The 27,751-nt window shown below is 41.6% G+C and overlaps 1 protein-coding gene and 1 long non-coding RNA gene across 4 annotated transcripts in view; both read right to left on the bottom strand.

The window, feature by feature from the left end:
• CMTM8 (CKLF like MARVEL transmembrane domain containing 8) overlaps nt 1–27,751 on the bottom strand; it is a 102,976-nt gene that overhangs the window by 59,823 nt on the left and 15,402 nt on the right. The window lies entirely within an intron of this gene.
• LOC131413685 (uncharacterized) lies at nt 143–18,848 on the bottom strand. Its single transcript, XR_009222000.1, has 3 exons — nt 13,251–18,848; nt 13,010–13,097; nt 143–2,757 (listed from the first exon to the last, which is right to left on the bottom strand). It is a non-coding gene; the product is annotated as an uncharacterized LOC131413685 (long non-coding RNA).

Below are 27,751 nucleotides of genomic sequence, written 5' to 3'. Positions count from 1 at the left end.
GCCACAGCATGGCTTGCCAAGCAGTGCGTCGGTGCGTGCCCGGGATCCGAACCAGCGAACCCCGGGCCGCCGCAGCGGAGCGCGCGCACTTAACCGCTTGCGCCACCGGGCCGGCCCCCTAAAATCATCTTTTTACATTAACACATAATAGGGGGATTTTTTTCTCTCTGTTCAGTGGCTAGACCACAAATCTTCCAGAAAAACCACCATTTTGGGGGAGCAAATATGGGGGTGGGGGTTAATTAAAATGTAGACATTATGGTGGGCTGCTCTGCTGCCCTCTGCTGGCTAGGCCAAGGATCAACAACACACAAAGGCACCCAGGTGTGCACCCACACGTGCCCCTCCTCTCCCTCTGTGGTTGAATTAGGCACTGCTCTTCCCGAGAAAAACCTGTGTGAGAAAGGCAGGGGACCTGACCTACAGAATCTCAAATCCAGTAGGAACATCTGAAGCAACACAGCACGTTTTACAACCCTAAGGCTGCCACTCCCATGGAATACAATGTCAAAAGAGCCCTCAGAGTAAAGCAACACTGCAGCCCCAGTAGGTCATTTAATAAATGCTCCAGAAGAGTAAGTGATCTCGCCGGGGTCACTGGGCCAGTAATGGGGCCAGAAGCAAAACATGTTGCCTGTCTCAAGGGAGTGCCAAAGGAAAATCAGACGCCTACAAAGGAAAACAGGTTCCAACAGGGCTGGTTTCAATAAAGACAAGTCAGAACACGTATCCATGGCCCATTCTCTGCTTCAACTATCCATCTGTCCATCCGTCAGTCACTGTGTCAGGCATTCATTGCAGATATAGTACCAGATGAGAGACATCCCTACTTCCAGGGGGGCTTAACAATGAGGGAGATTCAGACAAGTAAACCAGCAATTACAATATAAGGCTGTGGCAGTCTGAAGAGAAGGAAGTCCTGATTGTTACTAAAGCAGAGGAGGGGCACACGACCCAGACTGGGGGGGGGGGGGGGTGTGGAGATCAAGGAGGGCTTCCTGAAGGAAGTGACATTTAACAGAGACCAAAAGAATATTGGCCAGGTGAGGTAGGCAAGGAAACCATTCCAGGCAAATGGAACAGTATGTGCAAAAAAAGCAGAGATGAGTGAGCATGGGGCATTCTAGAACTTGGAGGTTCAGTGGAGCTGGGGTGTATGTAGGGTTCAGGAGTAGGTAAACCACCAGGCAACAGAAAAGGCTAGAAAGGAAGGCAGGCCCCAGACCACACAGGGCCTTGCAGGCCACAGAAGGAGTCTGGACCGCACTCTGAATGCCATGAGGAGCTGCGAAGGGTTTAAGCAGATGGGAGACATTAATAGATTTGGGTTTGGGTTTCCTCCATCATATTAGGCTCCGAGGAGATTCCTCAAAGAGCAGTCATCATTCCAGCCCCCAAGGAACTTACAGTGTAATAAAGAAAAATAAATAATTCTTGAAGCAATTATCAAAAAAGATAGTGCTACAGGATTTCGGAGATGATATAAAATAGATACAGTCATGTGCCACACAGTGATGTTCTGGTCAACAACGGACCACATATACGACGGTGGTCCTACCAGATTAGTACCATATAGCCTAGGTGTGCAGTAGGCTATACCATCTGGGTTTGTGTAAGTACACTCTATGATGTTTGCACAATGACGAAATCGCCTAACGATGCTTTTCTCAGAAGGTATCCCTGTCATTAAGCGGTGCATGACTGTAGATCTATAATTACTACTGTATCATTCACTTCTGTTAATTGTGTGTCACTGCAATTGAATGTAAGCTACAAAGGAAAGGATTGTCTCTTTCCACTGCTAATCCTCACCTCAATGCCTAGAACTGAAGAGGTGCTCAAATACTTGTTGAATAAACTACCCTCCACTTTACAGAAACAGTTTTGTTTTTTAAAGACTAGATATGATATGTCTACTATGTGCAAGGACGCATGGAAGACACTGCAGAAAACCAATGGACGGATCTGCTCTCAGGGAGCTGATCTTTATTAAACGCCTAGATGCTGCTGCATACTTCACGTGGGTTCTCTTGTTTACTCTTTGCTATAGTCTTATGAGGGAAGCATTGTTCCCGCTGTACAGGTGAGGAAACTGAGGCTCAGAGAGGTTAAGAAATTTGACCACAGACCTGCAGATGGTAAGTGGCAAAGCTGGAATTCAAACCAGACCTGTCCGACTCTGGACTCCCACCTGACTCGGGGCAACATGACAACTGTGTGACCCACAAGAGCCCAAAGCAGCTGTGGTAAGCCAGAGGGAACACGGAGGAGGAGGAAATGTCTGGAAAGTGGGGTGTGAAGCAGAAGCACGGAAAGTTTCTCAGAAGATGGCACTTGGAAGCCTCAAAGGACGGTGAAAATCTTGAAAGTGAGGAGGAAAAGCATTCCTGGTGGAGGGCACAGCAAGAGCAAAGACCTGGAAACAGACAACGTAGGACACTTGCCACTCAGGGAAAAACAGACGGGGCTGAGTTTCACTGAGCTTCTTGTTCAGGATGAATAAGACTATTGAAACAAACGCAATGCTGCTCTGTTAGGAAACATGAGGCATCGCTCACCTACAGAGCTGGCAAGAATCCAAAGCTTTCATAACACAGTTGGTGAGGCCATGGCAAAACAGGCCTCTCAATCATTGCTGATGGGAGTGCTACAGGGCATGGCCCTCGTGGAGGGGAAGTCTGGCACCAGCCACCAAAATGAGACGTGTTTACCCTTGATCCAGCAGCCCATTTCTGGGGATCTATCCCACAGATACACCTGCACAAGGAAGAATGACACATGAATAAGCTTACTCACTGAGCACAGGTTAATAGCAGCAGACTGCAAACAAGTGCCCAACAAGACGGGACTGGCTGCACCAATTACGGCGCCTCCACATAATGGAATGCAGCTGCCAAAGTGAGGACAAGCTCCACGTACCGATTCAGGGATCTCTAGGATATCTATACAGGTAAAAGTAAAAAAATATGTATAGATAGATAGATATCTCAGGAAGAGGAGCTGTGTATATAGATTGCTACTTTTAAGTTAAAAAGAGGTGGGAAATAAAGATATATATCCACATTTGCTTCTACAGTCATGTGCCACATAACGACATTTTGGTCAATGATGGCCCACATATACTATGGTGATCCTATTACAGTAGTACCATATAGCCTAGGTGTTTAGTAGGCTATACCACCTAGGTTTGTGTTAAGTACATTCTATGATGTTTGCACAACAATGAAATTGCCTAACAACACATTTCTCAGAACTATCCCTGCCATTTAGTGACACAAGAGTGTATTTGCCCAAAGCAGTGGTTCTCAACCAAGGACAATTTTGCCCCCCAGGGGGCATCCAGTGATATCTAGAGACATTTTTGATTGTCATGACAAAGGTAGGGGGGAGCTACTGGTATGTGATACATAGCGGACAGCTCCCACAACAAAGAATTATCCAGCCCCAAACGTCAATAGTGTTAAAGTTGAGAAACCCTGGCCTAAAGAAACAACAGAAGGATAAATAAGAAACCTAAAACTGTCCTGTGTAAGACATAGGGTTAATGGCAGGTGTGGGTGGGGGGAGTAGCAAGATTTTTGTGCACAGCTTTTCATTATTTTGCCTTTTGACCCATGTAGACATCTGCCTGCTCAGAAATTAAATTTAACTAAGAAAAGAGAAACACAAAGTTGTGATGTATGGGAAACAGGAGGGGCTCTAGACTGCAACTTAGGAGCCTGGGTTTTGGACCCAACTCTGTCAGATTCGCAACGTGCCCCTGTCTTCAGGCCCCAGCCTTGTCACCTGTGCAATGAGGCATCTCTATCAGAGGAGCTAAAGGTCTCCTTGAAATCTCCAATGTCAAGCTGCCCGCACCACAAGGCGGCCACAATCCAAGGTGACATGGGTTGAACGAGGGAGGCAGGCAATCCTATCACACACAACCTCAAGCTCAAGAGTGCTGGGATTTTTCTGAATATTTTCTCCAATAATCACCTTGAAAGACATAAAACATTCTGTTTCCACAGCAGGTTGTTAAAAATCAAAGCATAAGGTAAATCTGGGTAGAAGAAAACAAGAGCTATAGATCACTGGAGGGATTTTAGGAGACGTAATCTCATTTAATTTATTTTTTCAACTTCCAAGAAAAAGTTTACATCCTATGTTCAATCACCAAGTAATAAAAAACAACAGTAACACAGGCTGTGAAACTAACTCCCACCAGCCACACACAGAGTGGCAGCAAAGGCCATCTCTTCCTCTAAAAATCAATTCACATGAGAGGAACTAGGTTTAAGGAGGCTGGGTTTGGGGTCCAGGCCTTATAGTGCCCAGGTCACTGGCTTAACTCACCATATGCCAGGCAGGTGCTGGGTACCTCAGACCTTTAGGTGGGAAAAGGAAAATATAAGAAATAAGATTTCTAGATTCATTCCTTGCTCTGGATCCAGCTGTGACCATCCCAGTTAGCCACAATCCATCCCTGTATTATAGTTTGGTAGAAATGGATGCAGTCTGAGCTGACTTCCTACCTGTTTCACTCCCAGCTATGTGGCTTTGGATAATCCACTTAATGTTTCTGAGCTTCAGTTTCTTCATTTGTAAAATTTTTTGTAAAATGAGGAAATTAACTCATGGGTTGTTTTGAGGGGATTAAGTAAAATGCCTAAAGACTTGTCAACAGTTGATCTTCAACAAATATTCTTTACCCAAACTCATCTTTGCCTCTCACCGCCCATCTATCCTGCAAATAGCCAGTGGAGAAACCTTCACAATAAAATCTACATCATATCCCAGCTCTACTCAGCCTATTTCAGTATTTCTCAATCTGGAATAGTGTATGGGCCTCTTTAAAGTGAAAATAATTCTTAAAAGAACTCTCAGTGATGGCTAAGTCATGTAATGTTAGTATGAACAAGAACTAAACATATCTTTTAGTTCTAATTTCTCCACACTGAGAAAACCAAACCAAATTTGCAAAATAAATAGAACACAAAACCATAAATCCACTGAAAGTCAAATCAACAACGTGAGTTATTATTAGGTAGTGAGATTTTATGAAACTGGACCACTGTTTGCAACTTAAATATGGTACTGATGGCAGCCGTGTCAGTTCTTTTGGGTTTACCATGCTTACGTAATCTAGCATATCCTATGTGACAACTACAATTCTCCAGTCACTCTACTCCAGCAGCTGAAAGCCCCTTACTGGACTGTGACATTCCTTGGCTTACACTTGGTTTAACCAGACACTTACAGAATCAGTCTGTTTGTTCTTTTGTCATCAGCCCATGACTTGGCACTACAACTCAGTACCTAGGTAGCTGCAAACAGAAACACAAGTGTCTGCCCTGAAGTCACCTGGCAGCCCTTGGGCAAGTCTAATGTCCAGAATTTGCTTATACCATTAAAATAACAGAAATTTTTCTTTTTAAATTCCTGAAAATGCAGACACTGACCCCTAAGAAACATCAGCATATTAGATCAGGTCTGGCATATTCTGGCACCATATTCTGGCACCAAAGTCCCCTAAATTTGGCCTCAGACTATCCGTTTCACATCTTCTACAATATGTTCTTCTACAACACATTTTAGAAGCAGATTAAGTTACATATACCTTACACTTACCCACACAAAATTGTTGTGATTTAGACTGTAATTATATTGAATGTATGTATTTGGGAGAGAATTGACATCTTTACAATATTGCTTGTATTCATGTATTATGAATGATTCCCATTCACAAATATGGTATCACTTTCCATTTATTTAGATCTTTACCTTTTTTTTTTTTTTTTTTGTGAGGGAGATAAGCCCTGAGCTAACATCCATGCTAATCCTCCTCTTTTTGCTGAGGAAGACCAGCTCTGAGCTAACATCTATTGCCAATCCTCCTCCTTTTTTTTTTCCCCCAAAGCCCCAGTAGATAGTTGTATGTCATAGTTGCACATCCTTCTAGTTGCTGTATGTGGGACGGGGCCTCAGCGTGGTCGCAGAGGCGGTGCGCCGGTGCGCGCCCGGGATCCGAACCTGAGCCGCCGGTAGCGGAGCGCGCGCACTTAACCGCTAAGCCACCAGGCCAGCCCTAGATCTTTACCTTTCAGTGAAGTTTCATAGTTTTGCTCCATAAAGGTCACATATATTGTAAGTTTTAAAAATTATGTTTGTAAACTGTTTATTGCTTATTTATAGAAATGGGATTGACTTTTGTATTACGATTTTATATCGAGTAACCTTGCTGAACATTAAAATTATAATCATTTGTAGATTTTCTTGGATTTTCTTTGTAGACTATATTGACTATAAATAATGACAGTTTGATTTCTTTCTTTCCAATTCTTATATTTTTTATCTCTTTTTCTTGCCTTATTACACTGGTTAGGGCCTCCAGTACTGTGATGAATATCAATGGTGATGGTGAGCATCTTTCTGTTCCTGATTTTAGAAGGGAATGCTTCTAAACTTTTCATCATTAAGTATAATGTTTGCTGGAGGTTTCTGGTGGCTGGTTCTCTATGCATCCATTTCAGTCAGACTGCCTTTCTTGTTAATATACCATTAACAGTATATTAGTACCACTGTTGGTAGTATTACTTTAGCTAATATTTTGAGTGTCACTGTGCTCAGCACTTACTGTACATTCTCTCTCATTTCATATCACTCCTCCTAGCCTGGAAGGGCCTCTTCCCTCTCCTCTACTCTCTATCCTAAAAGGCCACTTTCTCCTGGAAGCTTTCTCTGACACCATGGCTCTCTGAAGTTTCCTGACTTCCTACTCATTTGGGGAAATGCCATCACAGTTTGTCTTAGAGGCCATAGAGAATATAGCAGAGTTCCATCTCAAACTTGAGGCCCAATGGCCAATTCTGTTTAGTACACATAGTATTGGTCAACATAGTGTTTTGGTTTTTTTAAAATTTTTTTAGTGTGATAAAATACACATAACATGAAACTTACCCTCTTAACCACTTTTAAGCATACAGTTCAGTAGTATTAAATACATTCACATTGTCGTGCAGCCATGACCACCATCCATCTCCATAACTCTTTTCATTTTGTAAAATTGAAACTCTATACTCATTAAGCAATAACTCCCATTCCTCCCTCCCTACAGGCCTTGGCGACCTCCTTTATACCTTTTGTCTTTATGATTTTGACTACTCTATGTACCTCATATAAGTGGAATTCCACAGCATTTGTCTTTTTGTGACTAGCTTATTTCACTTAGCATAATGCCTTCAAAGTCCATCCATATTGTAGCACATGTCGGAATTTCCTTCCTTTTTAAGGTTGCGTAATGTTCCATCATAGGTATTACCACATTTTGCTTATTCATTCACCCATCAATGAACACTTGCACTCTTCCACATTTTAGCTATTATGAATAATGCTCCCATGAACATGGGTATACAAATATCTCTTCAAGACCCTTCTTTCAATTCTTTTGGGTATATACCCAGCAGTGGAATTGCTGGATCATATGGTACTTCTATTTTTTTTTAATGTTTAACTTTAACTTTTAATTTTTTTTGAGGAACTACCATACTGTTTTCCATAGTGGCTGTACCATTTTACATTCTCACCAACAAATACAACGTTTTGAGAATTTTTTAAGAAAAAGTTAATGAGGAAATTTTATATTAAAATTCAGATTTACAGCTTCTCTGAAAAATCAGAAGATCTGCTACCATTGGGACCTTCATTTCTCCATGACAACAAACAGCTGTAACCAAGTAGCAATGCCTCCTTTAGATTTACCACAAACCCACTGCTCCGTGGTGCCTTATAACCAGCCTACTTTGCTCATTTATGAGGCCTGCTTGGCCTCTGCATGCAGTTGATTTTGTGACTTCCGATATGAAAGAAACTGCAAAAGAAAAAGGATCAGGACTCTGGGTTTGTCACTTGCTGGTATGACCTTAGGTAAGTCACTAATTCTTTGAGCCGTGGTTTCCTTACCAGGAAAATGAGCCAATGGCAGGCACCTCAGCTAACTGATAGTTGCAGGAAATTCAAATGAGATCACCCATTAGAAACCAAAAAGTGCTTTAGAAACGATGGCTGTATTTTCATCTAGTTGCCCTCATGCATGAGAGTCAGTTTCTCAACTAAATTCTAGGCTCCTTGAGGGCAAGAATCCATCATTATATATAACCCTGTGTTTGCAAAGTCCTGGACACAAAGAAATAAAGTGATGCTGTAAAAAGACCATGGGTTGTCGAGTTGGGTCGCATGGGTTCAGATCCCAGGTCTAGCTATGTGATATCTGGCAAGTGACTTAATCTTCCGGAACCTCAGTTTTATGATCTGCAATAAAACATGTCAAGTGAATAGAATATATCACGTGAATTAAGATTTTGTAAATATTTTCTTTAAAAAGCCATGAATGGATCATTCCCTTCATTGCCCAAGTTTAGGCACAAAATATTACTGCTTTGTGAGGGTCAGTTAGCATATGAGTGTACTTCCCGATTCTCTGGTGGTCTTTCCTATAATCCTACCAACAGCCTCCAGATAATTTTCATATCTCCTTCACTCACAGCTAAAGTCTGAATCAACATCTCTTCTGCCATCCTTTTTGATTTGGCCATCTCCACAAGGTTGGGGGAATACATGAAATAATGTGGATTTTTATTCAAAGAATAATTTTCTAAAATATTTATTATGATTCTATCAATCTAATCAACCTTTAAAAGCTTCCTAAGAGGCATTTATTTATATATTTTACTAAAGCTTTATTTCCCTAAATCTAATGTTCTAATTTAACTTTACTCTGAATTGGCACCTCCTTGTAATTCCTATTACAAAGGCAAAACATAAAACTTTACTAGTGGGCTTCACCCAATCAATCTATACTAAAATTTACTTGAACACTAAGAAAATAATTCACCTAGTACTATTATTAACAGCTGAAACGTTTCACGATTTTAAGAGTAAAAGCAATACCACATTGGTCCCCAACCTGCTTAGGAACAAAACGTCTGGGGAGTTTAAGGAAAACTTGCAAAAAAATTTAATTTATGACTTCGTGTCATGCTAATTCTCATAAAGACTAAAAAGTTGAAGAAAAACTTCACCTTGAGAGAACTGAGTAGCTCTGTGTGTGTGTGTATGTCTACAAGAATGGAGACAATCTTACCTTACTCCATTCAAGCTGGGAACTCCCTTACTTCATCTAGGTTCAAATATTATAAAAGGTAATAAAAGTGGTGGTTAAATGCTAGGCACCTTGATATAGTGTTTGTGTCAGTTCTAAAAGCAACCTGTTAACATATTGGGTGAGTATAACCACTTTAGGTAGAAAAGGAAATTTAATGGATAAAATGAAAGACACAAAGCAGCCACACCCATGACTCCACTACACATCGCCATTCCAGTTTTAAGATGAAGGAAACTGTGTTTCGAGGGTCAGAGTGACCTGCCCAAGCTCACAGAGCTGGAGAGGCTGTTCAGGCAGGGTTTGAGCCCAAATCTTTCCGACCTTTCCACCAGACAAGTTCACCTGGATAACACTCTACAGCAAGGCCCCCAGAGCCGAAAGGATTTTTATTAAATCTTCACACGGGAAATGGAATTGATTCTACAAAGCTGCCTGAGGACCACGCAGGCTGGTTTACTTAGGCCTCAGGAGCAGCCTTCCTCCCAGCCCAGAGAAGAACCAATACACAAATCCCCTTTCATGGGAGAAAATTTGCCACCAAAGTGTCTAGTTTCCACAGCTTGTGTGCACTTGTGGCCAGCAACATGGAGAAGGAGCTTGCCCACAATGACAGTGGCTAACTGTGACTCTCAGGCCAAATCTAGCCCACTGCCTATTTCTGCACGGCCCATGAGCTAAGGGTGGTTTTTATATTTTTTTAAACGGTTGGAAAAAAATCCCAAACAAACAAAAGAAGTGATGTAAAAACTATGAAATTCAAGTTTCAGTGTTGACAAATACAATTTCACTGGAACACAGCCACACTCATTCACTTACACATCGTCCATCGCTGCTTCTGCGCTACAGCGGCATTGGTGAGTCATTGCAACAGAGACTGTATTGCCGGCAAAGCCTAAAATACTCACTCTCTGGCCCTTTACAGAAAGTGTGCTGACCCCCCAGAGTGGAGCATCTGCTCTCTAGCAAGCCCTGAGCTTCATCTACATCACATACATTTAACTCTCCCAGTGTCCTGAGGAGGTGTGGCATTGTTCTCATTGTAGCAAGTACAGAACAGCCTCAGAGAGTTTCAATCACCTGTGCCAACTTCATTCAAGCATTTCAGTATAAAAAATGGGTGCCAGGCCCTGTGCTAGGTGCTGGAGAATTTAGCTGTGAACAAAACAGATACAGCTGCTGCTTTCAAAGGGCTTATATTCCGAAGGGGAGGAAGGCAAAGAGTATAAATATAGTTACCAACAGTGATAAGAGCTAAGAGAGAGTCACCACTCAGCGAGGGGTAGCGTGGGATTAAAGCCAGCTCTGTTGCCAGTGTCTCAGCTTTTTAAGAAAACGTTTTATTTTGAATTATAGACTCATAAGAAGTTGCAAAAACAGTACAGAGAGGTATTCTGTACCCATCGCACGGCTTCTCCCAATAGTGGCATCTTACATAACTGTAGTACTTCATTAAAACTAGGACATCGATATGGGCACAAGACACTTAACTAGTCTACAGAGCTTAGCTGGATTTTACCCATTTTCGCATATACTCTTTTTTTTTTAGTATATATTTATGTATAATTCTATGCAAGATCCCTGCTTTTTATTATTATATTACATAACTTCAAACCAAACCACCTCCAGCCTGTACCCAATGCTGCCCTGGAAGCAGTAATATTTAGGGGTGTTCTCTACCCTCCACGGGTTCTAAGTTCATTCTTGGATCGGGTCAGGTGACCAGAAGGTATGTGTCCAGATTGCGTTAACTCGGGCCTCTGAGACTCTCCTCCATTAAACTGCCTCGTGATGTCTTCAACTTTCCCTCTACAAGGAAAGGCCACATGAACCCTGTGTCTGAAGTTTCTCCCAAGTTTTCTTGAGAACAAGATCCAGGACACCAGTCAACATTCCTGATATAACTGCCCATATGAGAGAACTCTCAAAACAGCCAGGAAAAAAAAAAATGAAAAAACTTTCCCTCAAACAATTGACTGGCTTCTTCCTTTCCAGTAAGGAGAACTGTAATAGCATTCATTTATTCAATAAAATATTTACTGAGTTCCTCCTGTCTTCCAGGTACTGGAGTACAAAGATGAACAGACACAACTCGTGGCCCCTCTGAGCTGTTATCACAGGCCGGTGGTGGAGACAGACATGAATCATCTAGAATGTCTACTAAAAGGTCCTATACGAACTTTTAAAAATGATGCTATAGGGCCGGCCCCGTGGCTTAGTGGTTAAGTGCGCGCACTCCGCTGCTGGTGGCCTGGGTTCGGATCCCGGGTGCGCACCGACGCACCGCTTCTCCGGCCATGCTGAGGCCGCGTCCCACATGCAGCAACTAGAAGGATGTGCAGCTATGACATACAACTATCTACTGGGGCTTTGGGGGAAAAAATAAATAAATAAAATTATAAAAAAAAAAAATTAAAATGATGCTATAGAATCAGTTACTTAGATTTTTCAATAAAAAACACAACATGATGACTAAAGGAAAAAAATGAGAAGTGTGATAATGCAAGGTGCGGCAGGTGCAGAGGGGCAGGACCGTTTCCCTGGGCAGTCAGCTGGCAGAAAGCGTCGGGCTGCACATGATCCTCCATCACGGGCCCTGTCTTAACCCTTGGGGCTCACTTACCTGCTTCCTCCTGTTCTCTCAGGCCAGATTTTCTCTCCCCTTCTCTTTTGTTAAATCTAAGTGTATGTCTGCATGAGGGCTATATATGCTCATACAGCTACTTCAAACCCTTTTTAGAAAGAGTGGGCTATAAATAAAATAATTACAGAGTTTCAGAAAAGACACCAAAGGCACCTCAACACATCTAAAGTATCATTTTCTGGCCTTAAACTAATGGTGTATTCGAGTCTCGACGCAGATTGCCTCATTTCTTTGTTATTCCTTCTCAGACCTTCTCTGATACCTCAGTTCTCAAAGTGGAGTGTGTATACACATGTGTGAAACATATTGAAGATGTTTTTGGTGTCCAGATGAATCCTGGGAGCCAGAGATAGTAAACATCCTGCGCTGGGGGGACAGGCTCACACAACAGTCAACTGCTCAGTCCAAAATGCCAAGTGCCCTGGGGACAATGGCGCGTCAGTAAACCCCCCAGTACCACTCCCCATGCTCCAGCTCCCCATGCTCCAGCTCCCCACGCTCCAGCTCCTATACAGGGAAGGAAGCTGACTCCCCTACTGCGTGCTGTCACTTCACCTATACCCACTATGGGTGGAGCCTCGTCTCTACAAGTCCACAACTTGTCTAGAGGGCACAGCATGCCAGCGCCTCCTGCAGGTCCCCACCATGACTAGGAGAACATCAGTCACATAGGAAGAGCTCAAGAGATCACGGATTGTCTGAAAAGAAGAAATTCAAATGGCCTTTCCCAGTTAGAGCCAATTAGCAAAGTTTTGCTGTATGACATGCAGATGTCACAGATAAAATAACACAGACTGTCCCATGATGGAAAAAAGGAAAGAAAAATACAGAAACAAGAGTAACAGAAGCCCTGGATGACCACATCCTTCCCCATGGCTTAGGCCAAGGCAGTACTTCCCAACCTTTTTTCATGATTGCTCTCCACCCCCAAGGAACCCTTGTAAACATTTTTTTCCTGACACCCCCACCACTTCCCCTATGAAAAAATTTTTTTCTTTTAACAAACATTTAGTGCCTATTATGTGCAAGGTGCTATTTTAAGCCCTGGGGATACAATAATAAACAATACAGTCTCGACTCTCAAATAGCTCACATTGCAGTGGGAACATCAGACTGAAAAAAAGAATACATATGGCAGATTGTCAGATAGTGATAAATGCTATGGAGAAACATAAGGCAGGCCAATGGGGACGAGGGTGTCAGGGTGGGGATGAGGGTTTACTTACTATGTAGAGTGGTCAGGGAGAGTCTCGGAGGCAAGAAGGAGGTGCTCGAGCAAGACATGCCATTACGTCTTGTTGGGGAAAGTGGAGTCTAGGCGGGGGGAAGAGAAAATGCAAACTTGTGAGGCTGGAGCATGCCTGCTGTGTTGCAAAAGTAGCAAGGAGGCCAGAGTGGCTGCAATGGCTGATCCAGGAGGGGACGGGGACATGGGATCTTGTAGATTTAAAAGACTTTGGCTCTTACTCCAAATGAGATGGGAAGCGGCACAACGTGACACATCTTAGCAGGATCTCTCTGGCTGCTCTGTTGAGAACAGACTGGGGGTTGGGGGCGGGAGGAGAAGCAGGGAGATCAGTCAAGAGGCAACTCTAAAAATAAGACAAGAGAGGATGTCAGTTTAGCTGAGGGTGCTAATCCTGGAGGTGGTGAGAATTGACAACATTCTGGGTAGATTTATTTCCGAATTTTTTTTTCTCATATAATCCAATCACCATTATCATAACTAAAAAAATTAACAAGAATTAATATCAATACTTAGTCAATATTCAAATATCCCCGATTGTCTCATAATTTTTTTTTACCATTTGTTTGAATCAGTATCCAAATAAGGTCCATATATTGCAACTGATTGATATTTATCTCTTAAGTCTCTCTTAATCTATAGGTTTCTCCTCCATTACTCCTTTTTTTCCCCTTTAAAATTTGTTTTCTGGAGAAATTGGGTCCTTTGTCTTACAGACACAGTCAGGATTTTGCCAGCAGCATTCTCATAGGTTCTTTCAACATACTTCTCTGTCCCCTGTATTTCCTGAAAATCTATGCTTAGCACGAGTTGCCTATGAATATAGCATTGAATATGCCTATACAGGAAGAGATGGTGAGTGCACGTATACAAGTCTGGGATTCAGGGGAGAGGTCCAGGTTGGAATGGAGATAGAAATTGAGAGTCAGACACAGAGAGAGTTTAAAGCCACGATTCTCAAGATGACTGAGCAGATAGTCAACAGAACAGCAACCTCAAAGGCTAGAAAAGAAGGTATTTAAAAAAGAAGGGATGGTCAACTGTGTCAGTGTAGTCCACAGGGTCAGTAAGACAAGGACCGAAAGCTGACCACTGGGTTTGGTAAAGCAGACACTATGGGTGAGCTCAACCAGGGCCGGCTGGGAGGGGAAGTGACAGGCAGATTGAGTTGTGTTCAAGAGCAAATGGGATGACAGGAATTGGGAAGTAAAGACAAGTCTTTCAAGTTTTGCTGCTAAGGAGAGCAGAGAAAAAAGGTGATAACTGGAGGCATATAAGGTGACCTTGAGGGGAAATCTGCCGTTTCAAGAGGGGATCTATCACAGCATATTCTCCTCATGCAATTTTAATGCCACAGATAAACTATATCTGTCTACGTACTGTATGTATATATGTACTTTATACATAAAAAAAGTAAGGTTTTTTTTGTCTTCCCCTGTCAAGAACCAGTTTTGCTCCCTTGTGGGCAATATCACTTCCATGGAGAATCCATGTGCTAAACTAAATAAAATGTTTCAAGAGAAGAGAAAAATCCAGCTACCTGACTCCTTGTACTTTCACTAATGCGAAATGAGTTCTTTCACTGGCCAAGGGAAACATTTTCAGGTATAGCCGCTAGAGGTGTTCCACGGAAAACAGAGTTGATAGCTCAATTTGTACTTCTATGCGAAATCTTGCCATAGTAGGGCTACAAGATATTTCCATATTTTGACTGCCATACAGTCATCAAACCTCAGAGTTTTCCCCATACAGACACAGGGCTTCCAAGATCATTCATTCCAGAAACAGTTGAGTACAGCGAATTTGGAGCCTACCAATTGCAGTCAGAAAGACCTGGTTGAATCCCACCTCTGCCACTTGCTAGTTGTGACCTTAGGTCACCATAACCTCTTTTAGCCTCAGTTACCTTACCTGTAAAATGGAATAAGAGTAGTTCCAAATGTGTAGGCCACATGTTCTTGCCTGTCTTCTCTCTCATTGGAGAACTACCTTTTCTGCAATGTAATTTGAGTAGAGTTGACTTCACCCCCCGGTACCAGAAGTAGACAGATGACTAGAGTGTGTCCAGTGTATTCTATCTCCCTGGCCTTACTGACTGGACTAGGAATGGCCATACGACCCAAGCCAGACCAATGAGGGACTTTCTCCAGCACATATTTACCACTATGAAGAAATAGATTAATGTTCTTTTTTTCTGGCATCAGTAACTATAAGAATAATACAAAACTATGAGTGGCATCTTCATCATTATACAGAGAAAGCTTCCCTGGGAATGCAGTCTATACAGAAGAAAGCATAGCCAAGAGATGGAGAGAGACCGAGCTCTGCTATAATTTGAGCTCCTGGTTCCAGCCATACCGGAAGCTAGACCCACACCTCCACTTCTCAGATACATGAGCCAACAAATGTTCCTCCTTTTTGTTGTGGTTGAAGTCAGTTTGGGCCAAGTTTCCACCATCTACAACTGGAACGGCCATGACTAATACACTATTTCACTGTAGGGTATTAAAAATAATGTTTATAAAAGTTCTAGAAAGCATCTTTCTCTGAATGAACACTCAGTAAATGGTACTGATCATTAGTCTGTTACGTACCAAGTGCTTTTGTCACGCATCAAGTACATAAAGGTAAGTACACTAAAAGGTACAACTAGCAGTTTATGTATTAGGATGAGACAAAAGAGAAAGAACTCTATTTGGGAAAGGAAGGACCGGGCTGAGTTATCCTTAGGAGTTTGCCAGGCCTGAAAGGGGGGTGGGATTCTAAACAGAGGTGACAGAAGGTATAAAAGCATGGAGGTATGCTGAAAGAGATTATCAAGGTACAGCTGAGAATTCAACCTCAAATGTCCACAGGGACAGAGCAGGTAATACAAAAGAGTGAAACACACCAGCTTTAAAGCAATGGATGACAACGACCCTTGGCCTCAGTCGTGAGAAGCCTAGAGAGTCGAGGACTGTAGTAAACAGGTGAGCCCAAGGTCTGTCATAGCACAGAATACTAGCTGTCCATATGGCCCACTCTCACCTTCTCCCTTTAGTAAGAACTGGATTTTAACTATTCACATGGCCATATAGATGGAAATCATGCTTCTCTAGCTTTATTTGAGCCAGATGTAGCCACATCAGTAAGTTCTGGCCACTAGGATGTGAGAAGAAATGATACATGCAACTTCCAGTTTGGGTCTTTTTTTTTTGCTGAGGGTGACTGGCCCTGAGCTACTATCTGTGCCAATCTTCCTCTATTTTGTCTACGGGTTGCTGCCACAGCATGGCTGACTAATGGTGTAGGTCCGAGCCTGGGATCCAAACCTGCAAACCAGGGCCACTGAAGCAGAGCATGTGGAACTTTAACCACTACGCCAGGTTGAGTCTTGAAGGGGTGCATCCTCTACTTCCTCTTCCTACTATAGGCTGCAGCAGACATGATGGTGAGAAACAAAGCAGCATCTAGAACCACAAGATGAAACCCACTGCAGAGGACAGAGAGAAAACGGAAGCAGCCTGGGTCTCTGGCACTATGGAGCTGTCATATCTGCCTTGGGCAACTAGCACTTTGACTGTCAAATGAGAGAAAAACAAGTTCCCACCCTGTTTAAGCCACTTATTTTGGTCTTGGTCACAACAGTCAAACAGATGTCTTGACAACACTCTTACATGTAGAGGGCAGCCATTTCTTGGCTCCAAAGGATTATTGCCACGAGGGATTGTGGGCTCAATGTTGTGCATTTGTCCAATTTTCCAGGAGAACATAATATATAATATCTGACTTTTACAGATTGGCAACTAATTCTGATTTTCAATGCTGCACAGGCCAACACAACCAGTCTGGGGTCCAGTCTCCTTTCTGTTCCACAGGCTTCTCTGAAACAGACTTTTCATTAGAACAAATAATATAATTTAGGGTGATAAGAGTGATAGGATAGTCAGAGTCCTGCAAGTTTGGGCAACACAAAAGAGTTCCCACAAACTCTCATCACCCTCAAATACACCCCAGGGCAGCCCCGTTCCCCTGGAGAACCGAATGCCCAAGCCCGCCAGTCAGCAGCAGCCACAACCATGGGGTCTCACCTGCCCACAACCCTACGTGCGGGGCGCCTCCCTACATACCAATGGCCTTTACCAGGGTAAACACTGTCCCTTTCTTTCTCTCCCTTCCCCCTGCTTTTCAAGATTAAAGAATTTCTCATGAGACAGGGATGAACAAAGGTATCCTGGAAGTGTCATTCATTTATGCAAAAAACAGAAGGTGAAAAAGGCATCCCTGAGTTTCACATGGAAGGTCTGGTAGCCCCACCCAACAAGTTCACCCAGAGAAACAGCTCCTTGGAGAAGGAGTGAGAGGTGGCACAAGACGAGAAGGTGCAACATCCAGCGCTCATTTTGTAGGATCCATTCATGAGACAGGTTATAAAAAACAACCTAAGTGGCGCTGGCACTGTGCAGGCCCCGGGTAACGCTCACTTCTAAAAAGCAAGATGCTGTGTGACACAACTTCACCTGAGCCCATCTTTCTCCCCAGGAATTCAGGTGAAACACCTCTGTAAAGGTCCATGGTTAGCCACAGGCAATTACTCTAATTGCCAGCAGGGTAGTGACTCCATCAAGGTAATGCCCATACAGGTTCAAACCGCATGCTATCCTCACAAGTCGATATAAAGAGAAATACCACGGCATTACTGTTGCACAAGCAGCACAATGAACAGAATAAAAACAATCATGTTATAGAAAAAGAACTTCCTATTTATAAGGCCATCTGCTCCCTAGGGAGCTGGCTCCTAGTTCAGGCAGAGGCATTGTTCTGTGGAGGCCTCAATGGGTTAAGATATGCAAATTTGGAGGTAGGAGCTGGAGAGAGTTCCCTGCGTAGTAGAGGGAGAGGGATTTGGAGGTGAGGAGGATGAGTAATCCAGGAGGCAAGGTGACAAAACAAAACAAGAAGAGGAGGAGAATGGAGTGGGAGGTCAGTTTGCATTTGCCAAGAGCCTGGCCCCCATCACAGGTCAATACCTGAAACTAACCCAACACTTGGGCGAGTGGGCTTCTTATGGACATGGGAGATGGGCAATAGCAAAGGCTAGAGGAGGGAGTGAGAAGGCAGAGAAGAACATGGCTCTTTGGGAATTAATGGAAGCATACAGGAGGCCTGTGGGCTCCTCCTACAGAGATACAGAGATTCTGAGCAATTTCACCAATACCCTCAAGGGACAGGGAGGCCCCTATGATACTTGGGTAACATCACCTACCCCCAAAACAAGAGTAAAGAGTTCTTACTATGTGCCAGGCACTGTGCTAAAATATTTACATGAACTTGTATTTAATTTTTCAATAATCTTAAGAAGTAGCTATTATTAGATATATTTTACAGATGGCTTTAAAATGTTAAATATTTTGTTTATGATCCCAGAACTAATAGTAGCAGGGCCAAGACTGAAAGCCAGATCTGTTTGGCTCCAGATTCTGTACCATTTCTGCTCAGAGATATGTCATATTTAGCTTTCAAAAAAGAGATTTGGGTTAAATTCATTAATCCTGAGATGTGCCTGCATCCCCTGCCTCCTGACGTGCCACACTAAGGAGGACATACAGCGCTTCAGTGGTATCCAACAACCGACCACAACATAACCTGAATCTACTCACGTGGGAACATCAGACAAGCCCAATTTGACGAGCATTCCACAAAAGATCTCCCCTGGACTCTTCAAAATTGTCAAGGTCGTGAAAGACAAAGAGAGCCTGAGGAACTGTTCCAGGTCAAACACTACTAAAAAGACATGACAATTAAATGCAACTCATGATCCTGGACTACATCCTGGACAGGGAAAAAGTGAATATAAAGCACATTACTGGGACAATTGGTAAAATCTGAGCATGGACTATATTACTGTGGGAGACCAAAATTGGCCACCCTGAAATATATCTTTTTACCTTGATTAGTTTTTCTGAAAGAAACTTGAATCTTCCCCCAAACTTATGCCTAAAAGTGACAGACTGGAAGGCTTCTTGCCAAGCCCATTCTTTTCAAAGTTCTGTTTACCAAAACATTTACATTTATCAGGGAAATCTCCATTTGTAAAGGTTATCTCCCTCTCTGTACTGGGAAGAGTGGGGGATGATCTTATCTCTGGGAACTCTTTTCAGTAGGGAAGGAGAGGACTTAAATCTGCATACTCTTGATTACTGTGATTTCTGTCTCCCTCCCCACCCCAAACATCCTCCTTTGTCCTTAGCTGAAGATGGTATTTAAGATGAGAACCTCCACCATTGTGTTGAGAAACTCAGTTTGCCTGGTTTCTCCCATGTATACATGTTATTAAACTTTGTTTTATTTTCTCCTGCTAACCTGTCTGTTAATTATTTGGCCAGCCATAAGAACTTTAAGGAAAAGGGCGGAGGAGGATTCTCCTCCTTCCCCAACATTACTATCAAGGATAAATTTGCTGAATTTGATAGTTATACTGCAGTTATTTAAGAGAATATTCTTGTCCTTGGGAGATGCATGTTAAAATATCCAGAGTATTTAGGATCACGATGTTTGCAGCCTACTCTTGAATGGTTCCACAAAAATATTAAGTAGACAGACAGACAGGGAGGGAGGATGAAGTAAGATGTTTACACTTGAGAAATCACAGTGAATGGATGAAGAAGTTCATTATACCATTCTTACGATTTTCCTTAGCAACTTGAACTTTTTTAAAATTAAAAGGATTCTGCCTTCAATTTCTGGTGATATGACAAACTGGGTATCCTCCTAAATGAAACAAGTATGGATAAATATAAAACATTTTTAAATATGTTGCTGAGCTGGCAAGAAAAGAAGGAATCCTAGGAGGCTCAAAATGAAATAAAATGGGAATCCTGGGGTGTAACTGAATCCCAAAGCCAGTTTTCATGCTGAGAGTTTGCTGAACCTCTTGAGGACCTTGAGCTTCTTTTTTTTTTTTTTAATCGCTTTTTTGAGATATAATTCATATACCAAAAAATTCACCTTTTTAAAGTGTACAATTCAGTGATTTTTAGTATATTTACAGAACTGTGCAACCATCACCACTAATTTCAGAACATTTTCATCATCCCAAAAAGAAACTCTGTCCATTAGCAGTCACTCCTTATTCCTCTCTCTCCCCCTGGCCCTCACAAGGATTAATTTACTTTCTGTTTCTATTCTGGACACTTCATATAAATGGCATCCTACAACATGTAGGCTTTTGTGTCTAGCTTCTTTCACTTAGCATGTTTTCAACGGTCATCCATGTTGTAACATGTATTGGTACTTTATTCCTTTTTATTACCAAATAATATTCCATTGTATGGATATACCATGTTTTGTTTCTCCATTCATCAGCTGGTGGGCATTTGAATTGTTTCCTTTTGGCTATTATGAACAACGCTGCTAGGAATATTCATGTATAGTTATTTTGTGGGAACATATGTTTCATTAAAATCTCTTCATCAATACCTAGGAGTGGAATTACTGGGTCATGTGCTGATTCTGTTTTTCCTTTTGAGGAACTGCCAAATCGTTTTCCAAAGTGGCTGCACCATTTTATAAGCCTAGCAGCAATATATAAGGGTTCTAATTTCTCTACATCCTTGCCACTACTTATTATTGTCTGACTTTTTTTTATCATAGTCACACTAGTGGGTGTGAAGTGATATCTCACTGTGGTTTTGATTTGCATTTCCTTGAAGACTAATCACATAGAGCATCTTTTCATGTGCTTATTGGCCCTTTGTATATCTTCTTTGAGAAACTGCTCTTCAAATTCTTTGCCAAGCTTCTATCTTGGTGCTGGATGGTGGAAGAGAATTAAAGCCAAGGGCCCACCCAAGGTGAAAAGTCTAACGGGAAACCCCCATGTAAAGCTGGGATCTTAAAGAGCCATCCCGTCAATGTGAGGGTGAACAAGAAATTAACTCACTGTCAGAGGAAACAGCAATATAGCTTAGCTATCTCAATCTTGGCAATGGGTGTGTGTGGGAGGGAATCTCCCTTTCAATTTATAGTCACACTCAGTCTCTCATTTGGGTTGGGTCTGAGTCTTTGTAGGCTAGGAAGAGCACAGTAGATCTGAAAAATTTAAAGATTTTCTAGAAATGTAAGAGAATTGAAATTAAAAATTGAATGTATGGGGGCCGGCCCCGTGGCTTAGCCGTTAAGTGCACGCGCTCTGCTACTGGTGGCCAGGGTGCGGATCCTCAGCGCACACCGATGCACCGCTTGTCTGGCCATGCTGAGGCGGCGTCCCACGTACAGCAACTAGAAGGATGTGCAACTATGACATACAACTATCTACTGGGGCTTTGGGGAGAAAAAGGGAAAAAAAGGAGGAGGATTGGCAATAGATGTTAGCTCAGGGCCAGTCTTCCTCAGCAATAAGAGAGGAGGACTGGCATGGATGTTAGCTCGGGGCTGATCTTCCTCACACACACACACAAAAATGAATGTATGGATTAAACGCTAAAGAAAGAATTATTAAAATGGAATATATAGCAATAACAATAATAAATATATATATATATATATAAATAAAATGCAGCCCAGGAGCACAGAGTTGGAAATTATTAATTTAAAACACATAGAAGCTAGAGTCTGAAGATCTAATACGTATTTAATTAGAGTTTCAGAAGGAGATAAAATAAAATGAGAAAGGCAATATTTTCAACAGATAATGGCTGAGAATTTTCCAATATGATTGAAAGATCAATAATTGGATCCAAGAATCCCAACTAAACCCAAGGATAAATAAAAAGAAATCCTCAGCTAGACATATCATAATGAGATTGCTATATACAAAGACAAAGACAATTTTCAAAGCAAAAGTGGCTCAATTGAAAAGGAATGGCAATTTGCAATCTGACTGCCAACTTCAACAGCAACCATGGAAACCAGTAAGACAAAAGAACGATATCGTCAATGAACTGAGACAAAAATAACTGTCAACTTGGAATTCTATAACCTGTATAATTATCTTTCAAGAATGAGGAAGAAAAAGATTGTCAGGAAAACAAAAACAGATGGGAGATCTGAGATGTAAGAAGAAACAATGAGCAAAGATATCAGGCAACTATGCAGGCTGTGGATGAAACTAAATTGTTGACTATATACAACAATTATAATGCCTAACTTGTAGGTGGAAAAGAGGATAGAACTAAACAATCAGAAAATATTATAGGGGCCGGCCTGGTGGTATAGTGGTTAAGTTTGCGCATTCTGCTTCGGCGGCCCGGGATTCAAAGGTTCGGATCCCGGGTGTGGACATATGCACCACTCATCAAGCCATGCTGTGTCAGCATCCCACGTACAAAATAGAGGAAGATGGGCACAGATGTTAGCTCAGGGCTAATATTCCTCAGCAAAAAGAGGAGGATTGGCAATGGATGTTAGCTCAGAGCCAGTCTTCCTCATAAAAAAAAAAAGTATTATAAATTGCAAGAGACATCATCTAAGTTATTCTCAGATCTTTGTTTTTGTTTAGGAGCAGGGTAAAAATACTGAATAGTTTTAGCCTGTATAACAGACTAAGTATACATGTTTTTTGTTTTTTGTTTTTTTTTATTGAAGTAACATTGGTTTATAACATACACATTTTTTGTGTGTGTGAGGAAGATCAGCCCTGTGCTAACATCCGTGCCCATCTTCCTCCACTTTATATGGGACGCCGCCACAGCATGGCTTTCCAAGCAGTGCGTCGCTGTGCGCCCGGGATCCAAACTGGCGAACCCCGCCGCCACAGTGGAACGCGTGGGCACTTAACTGCCTGTGCCACTGGGCCGGCCCCCACATTACATAAATTTCAGGTGTATATCATTATATTTTGATTTCTGTGTAGATTACATCATGCTCACCACCCAAAGACTAATCACCATACACATGTGCGAATCACCCTCTAAGGATGCATGTTAAGATAACTATAGGGAATCCATTAAAAGAACAGGCAGAGCATAACTTCCAAACAGGAGAAAGAAAAAGAATGAGAAATACCAAAACAAAAACTTATTCAGTCTAAAACATGGCAATCCAGGTAGCCATCAACGTAGAAGGGGCAAGTTATGGTATATTCATATAATGGAATATAATACCACTTTAAAAGTTAGTGAACAGCTACATGTATCAACATGGAAAACACTCAATGATGAATCAAAGTACCAAGGCATAGAAGAAAACATCATGTGATTCTGTACTCTATAAAGTTCAAAATGAATCAAGGCTAAACAATGGCCGGAACACTTTGAACTTTACAGAACACACAGCCAGGACAGTGGTTACCTCTGGAGAAGCAGGCAGCGCACACAAGGGGCCTCTAAGATATGGTGGAGTTCTATTTCTTAAACTGAGTGGTTGACATATGGTTACTTGTTTTCTTATTCTTTAAACTGTATACAGGTTTTAGTACTGTATGATATTTCACACACAAAAAAGTTTTAAGGAATCTTAGTTCTGTGAGCATGATGTAAGTCTGCAGAAGGCACCTCCTCACTTTTCAATTACGCAAGTCAGCAACTGAAGGATTGTGGCTCCACCTTTTCAAGTACCCCGGGAGACAGGAAACAAAAGCACCAACCCCCATCTGGGCTCCCATTCCACAGCCTGGCAGCTAGGTCAGCACGGTATTAACCAGAGACCTAGTTAACTGAGCTTTGGTCTTCCACCTTTACTAAATCAACCTAATCACATAAAGGGAAGTTAAAAAATCCAACATTAGCTTCCCAGGGCAGCGCGAACAAGCTTGTGATTTGAAATGTGAATGAAAGGGAAAACCTCTCAAGATTCATGTCACAGTTAAAGGAACCTTAGACGTGATTTCCAAAGTATAAACTAGTAGAATATTAAATACAGCCATTATATATCTCCTCAAACATCTCCATCTCTAAGGAAATTTCTGGGCCTGTGAAACTAAAAGAAGGCCAGAGCCTCAAAGCTCACAGATTTTTTTTCCCCTAAAGTAAACCTAAAGCTAAAGGGAGATGAGCTGACAGGTCCTTGATATCTTCTCCTCTTGACTGCCGTGCCGTCTCAGGCAACACAACTCTTTCTGTGTCTAAAGAATCTTTTTCAAGAATGCCCCTTCAAGTCTGCTGAAGGTTCAGCATTTCAGATAAAGTTTTTCTTTTTCTAAAGTGATCTTTGATGCTTGTCAATCCTTGATTGCTATAGATTTCTTGTTGTATCCTTTAAAACCTCAATTTAAAGATTTCTGTCCTGCCTCAAGTCCTTTCTGGAAACAAGGCAGGTTATAAATCAACAATAAAGATGTCTTTCTCCTCTGAATTATTTTTTCCCCAGAAAGTGGCACCTCTTATAATTAGATTTTGGATAGATGAAGGAAAGGGTAAGGCAAGATAAGAAGCAAGGTCAGAGCTGCAGGTTTTCCAAAACAGGCCATTAAAGTCAGATCTCCGGAAAATTGACCCACCCAATGGCTTTGTAGACCTTCTTTGAATTAAGTCTACACAGGAGCGTAAATCGATGAAATCTTTCCATTGCATCTACAAAGCTGGCATCATTCATAATTGCGGCTAGATCATTTTACCAATCTTTCACAGTCTAAATGAACCGATCATGTTAAAAAGTAAAATAAGCAGGGCTTTGTGGTTCTCAGCATAGCCTTTAAACTTTCTTTAGCTAATAGTGTGATCCTAGGGGCCGGCCCCGTGGCCTAGTGGCTGAGTTCAGTGTGCTCTGCTTTAGCGGCCCAGGTTTGCAGGTTTGGATCCTGGGTGCAGACCTACACCACTTGTCAGCCATGCTGTGGCAGCGACTCACATATAAAGTAGAGGAAGACTGGCACAGATGTTAGCTCAGGGCTAATCTTCCTCAAGCAAAAAAAGAGGAAGAGTGGCCAGCCTGGTGGCATAGTGGTTAAGTTCATGCACTCCGCTTTGGTGGCCCGGGGTTCACAAGTTCACGGGTTCAGATCCTGGGCACAGACCTACACACTGCTCATCAAGCCATGCTGTGACGGCATCCCACATACAAAACAGAGGAAGGTTGGCACAGACGTTAGCTCAGAGATAATCTTCCTCAAACAAAAAGAGGAAGATGGGCAACAGATGTTAGCTCAGGGCCAATCTTCCTCACCAAAAAAAAAAAAAGAAGAAGAAAGAAAGAAAGAGAAAAAGGAAGAGTGGCAACAGATGTTAGCTCAGGACTAATCTTCCTCAACAACAACAACAACACAAAAGTATGATCCTAATCCTAACACCAGTACATATCACAGTGGCTATGTTCAAGCTCATTGCTGGGTGTGTGAAAACTCAGTAGAAGCTAAAATATGGCCACTCATTGTGAACACAGTTCTGTCCAGGTGGGATTAACCTACAAATTCTGGATCTACTGAGGGACAAAGGGAAGAAATAAACCTCCATATACCCAAGAAATAAACTAATATTTACCTCTGGGGCAGGACTTACATGTATTTTAGCTCACTTTATAGTCTGCTAACCTGTGAAGTCATCATCACTCTTCTCACTAATATAGATGGAAGTTCAGGAAATACTAGGTCAGTTGTGCAAGGTCACGCAGCTAGAAATCAAATGGATGTCCAGACTGAAAAAGGGCAAGTCCTTAGAATGTTCTGGAATTACAACAAATCACAGGAGGTCTTCCCCCTCCAACACAGTGACCCTAGTAGAATCCAATGAAAGTGGCTGTAGTAAGTGCTACATGTGGATCCACTCAACTCCATTCTGTTCCTCTTGCAGTATGCCTTACTGCTCACTAGAGACTGGAAGGCCAGACAACAGCTCAGGTTCCACACATGATGTAGCTTTGGCAGACACATGCGTCCAAGACTTAGGAGGCCAAAGACAACATCATGGGGCTAGATGACATGCTTTGGCTGCTTCTGCGTTCCCACTGCAGATTCAGCCAAGGAGTTGTTTGTGGGATTTTTTGTGGCAGCTATAACTGAAATCCCAGTGTCCCATCCCTAGCTTCATAGTGTTAAGGGGCAAGGCAGGGGGCAGCCATTTGGGGCCATGTGTCACAATGGAGGCAATGGAGGTCCAGGACTCAGCAGTTGTGAGAGTAAATCCTGCTTCCTTGCCTTCTTGCCTATGACAGGCCAGTTCCGTGGTGTGATTCTGGGAAGTTTTGCTGGAAGCTCAGCCTAGAGTCTGCTCCTCCAGCCCTACCCTAAATTTTGGAAGCCATCTAATGATGCATAATAAATCTCCTGCTGCTTCAACTAGTTAGAGTGGATGCTGTCATCTCCAACTCAACCTTGACCAAGTCATTGGATATCCTGCTTTCTCATAGAAGGGAGATTCCACTGGGCTGGTTACAATGAATCTCACAGTGGGTATGGAAGAGGGAGAAACAATCAGATGGAATTTGTCTCACCTTGCACTCCACAAGGGTGTGGTTGACTCATTCATGTATAATTTTGGAACTGTTTCCTCAAATCATAGCTCAATTAGAAATGGAAATGAAAGAAGGGATTCCCCCAAACCCGGGGCTGGCTTAATATCAAGTGAGACAACAAATGTGAAAATTTATTTAATTTTAAATGAAAATTGACAGTAAAATGTTCATCTAAGAAAAAGTACTGCCACCTTCCTGGAAATAGCTCTTGTCATAAATCTTAGTAAAAAAAAGAAACTAATTGTATTTTGCCTCTATTAAATTTTAGGTTTAAGTTTGTGAGCTGAACAAAGGGCCAAAGGCCCTACAAGGTATAAATGCCTCTTGAATTTCAGCTCGAATTTGAAAATTTGAGGTTTTTTTAAACTATCATTCAATATCTTCCTAAGCATATTTTTCTTTTCATGTCTTACATCCTATCATTGATCATTTGTTTAAATAAGAATAAAAAGGTACTATTTACCACTCTATTTTAAATGCTAGACATAAATTCTGGCACATAATAAATATTTGACACATTTGATGACTGAATAAATAATATATGCATTACTCATTTACATTGTAAAACACATAGCATTTTAGACTGAAAAAGACCTTAAAGAACTTAAGAATCAGTAAGACATAACTGAAGACAAGGAAACAGTTGAGGAGTTTTCTTCTTAGGAACTGAAGTAATGTAAATCTCTTTTCCCAAAATTAATCTACGTATTATATAAAAATCCAATCAAAAGCCAATACAGTTTAACAGATGAGAGGAGACATAGTAGTACATGACTTAAAAAAAAAAAATCTAAAAATTATGGCTGGGGTGGTTTACCCTATAAGATGTTAATATGTATCCTAGAACTATAGATGTTAAAACATGGAAGAAAGACTGGAATAAACTAGAAAGCACAGAGTTGAACCCAAGAAGATACAAGAATTAAGTAAATGAAAAAAGGGAGCAATCTAGACTAGTGAATGAAGCATAAACTTATCAATCTATCATGTTGAGACAACTGAGTAGACATTTGAAAACAAAGTTAGAGCCCAACTTTACACCTTCTGCTAAATTAAATTTCAATATGAAGGTTAAATATTAAAAAGTATTAAAAGAAAAATATAGATTAAATATTAATATATAATTAATTATACTTAGTTTTGTTAGTGAGGTAGAACTTTCTAAGCATGACACCAAATGTGGGGAAAAAATAAGATTGATAGATTTGAAGATAAACTTTAGATTTTTGTAAATAAAATCACCATAAATAAAATGAAGGCATGATAGACTGAAAAAAATATTTGCAACACAGAAAGAAGGTCAATATTCCTTATATACATTAAAAATACCTATAAGGGCGGGCCAGCCTGGTGGTGT

The sequence above is a fragment of the Diceros bicornis genome, chromosome 2 (genome assembly GCF_020826845.1).
Source record: "Diceros bicornis minor isolate mBicDic1 chromosome 2, mDicBic1.mat.cur, whole genome shotgun sequence".
In the NCBI taxonomy this organism is placed as follows: Eukaryota; Metazoa; Chordata; class Mammalia; order Perissodactyla; family Rhinocerotidae; genus Diceros; species Diceros bicornis.
Note: the sequence above shows the minus strand (reverse complement) of the source record. Positions and strands in the feature narration are given on the sequence as shown.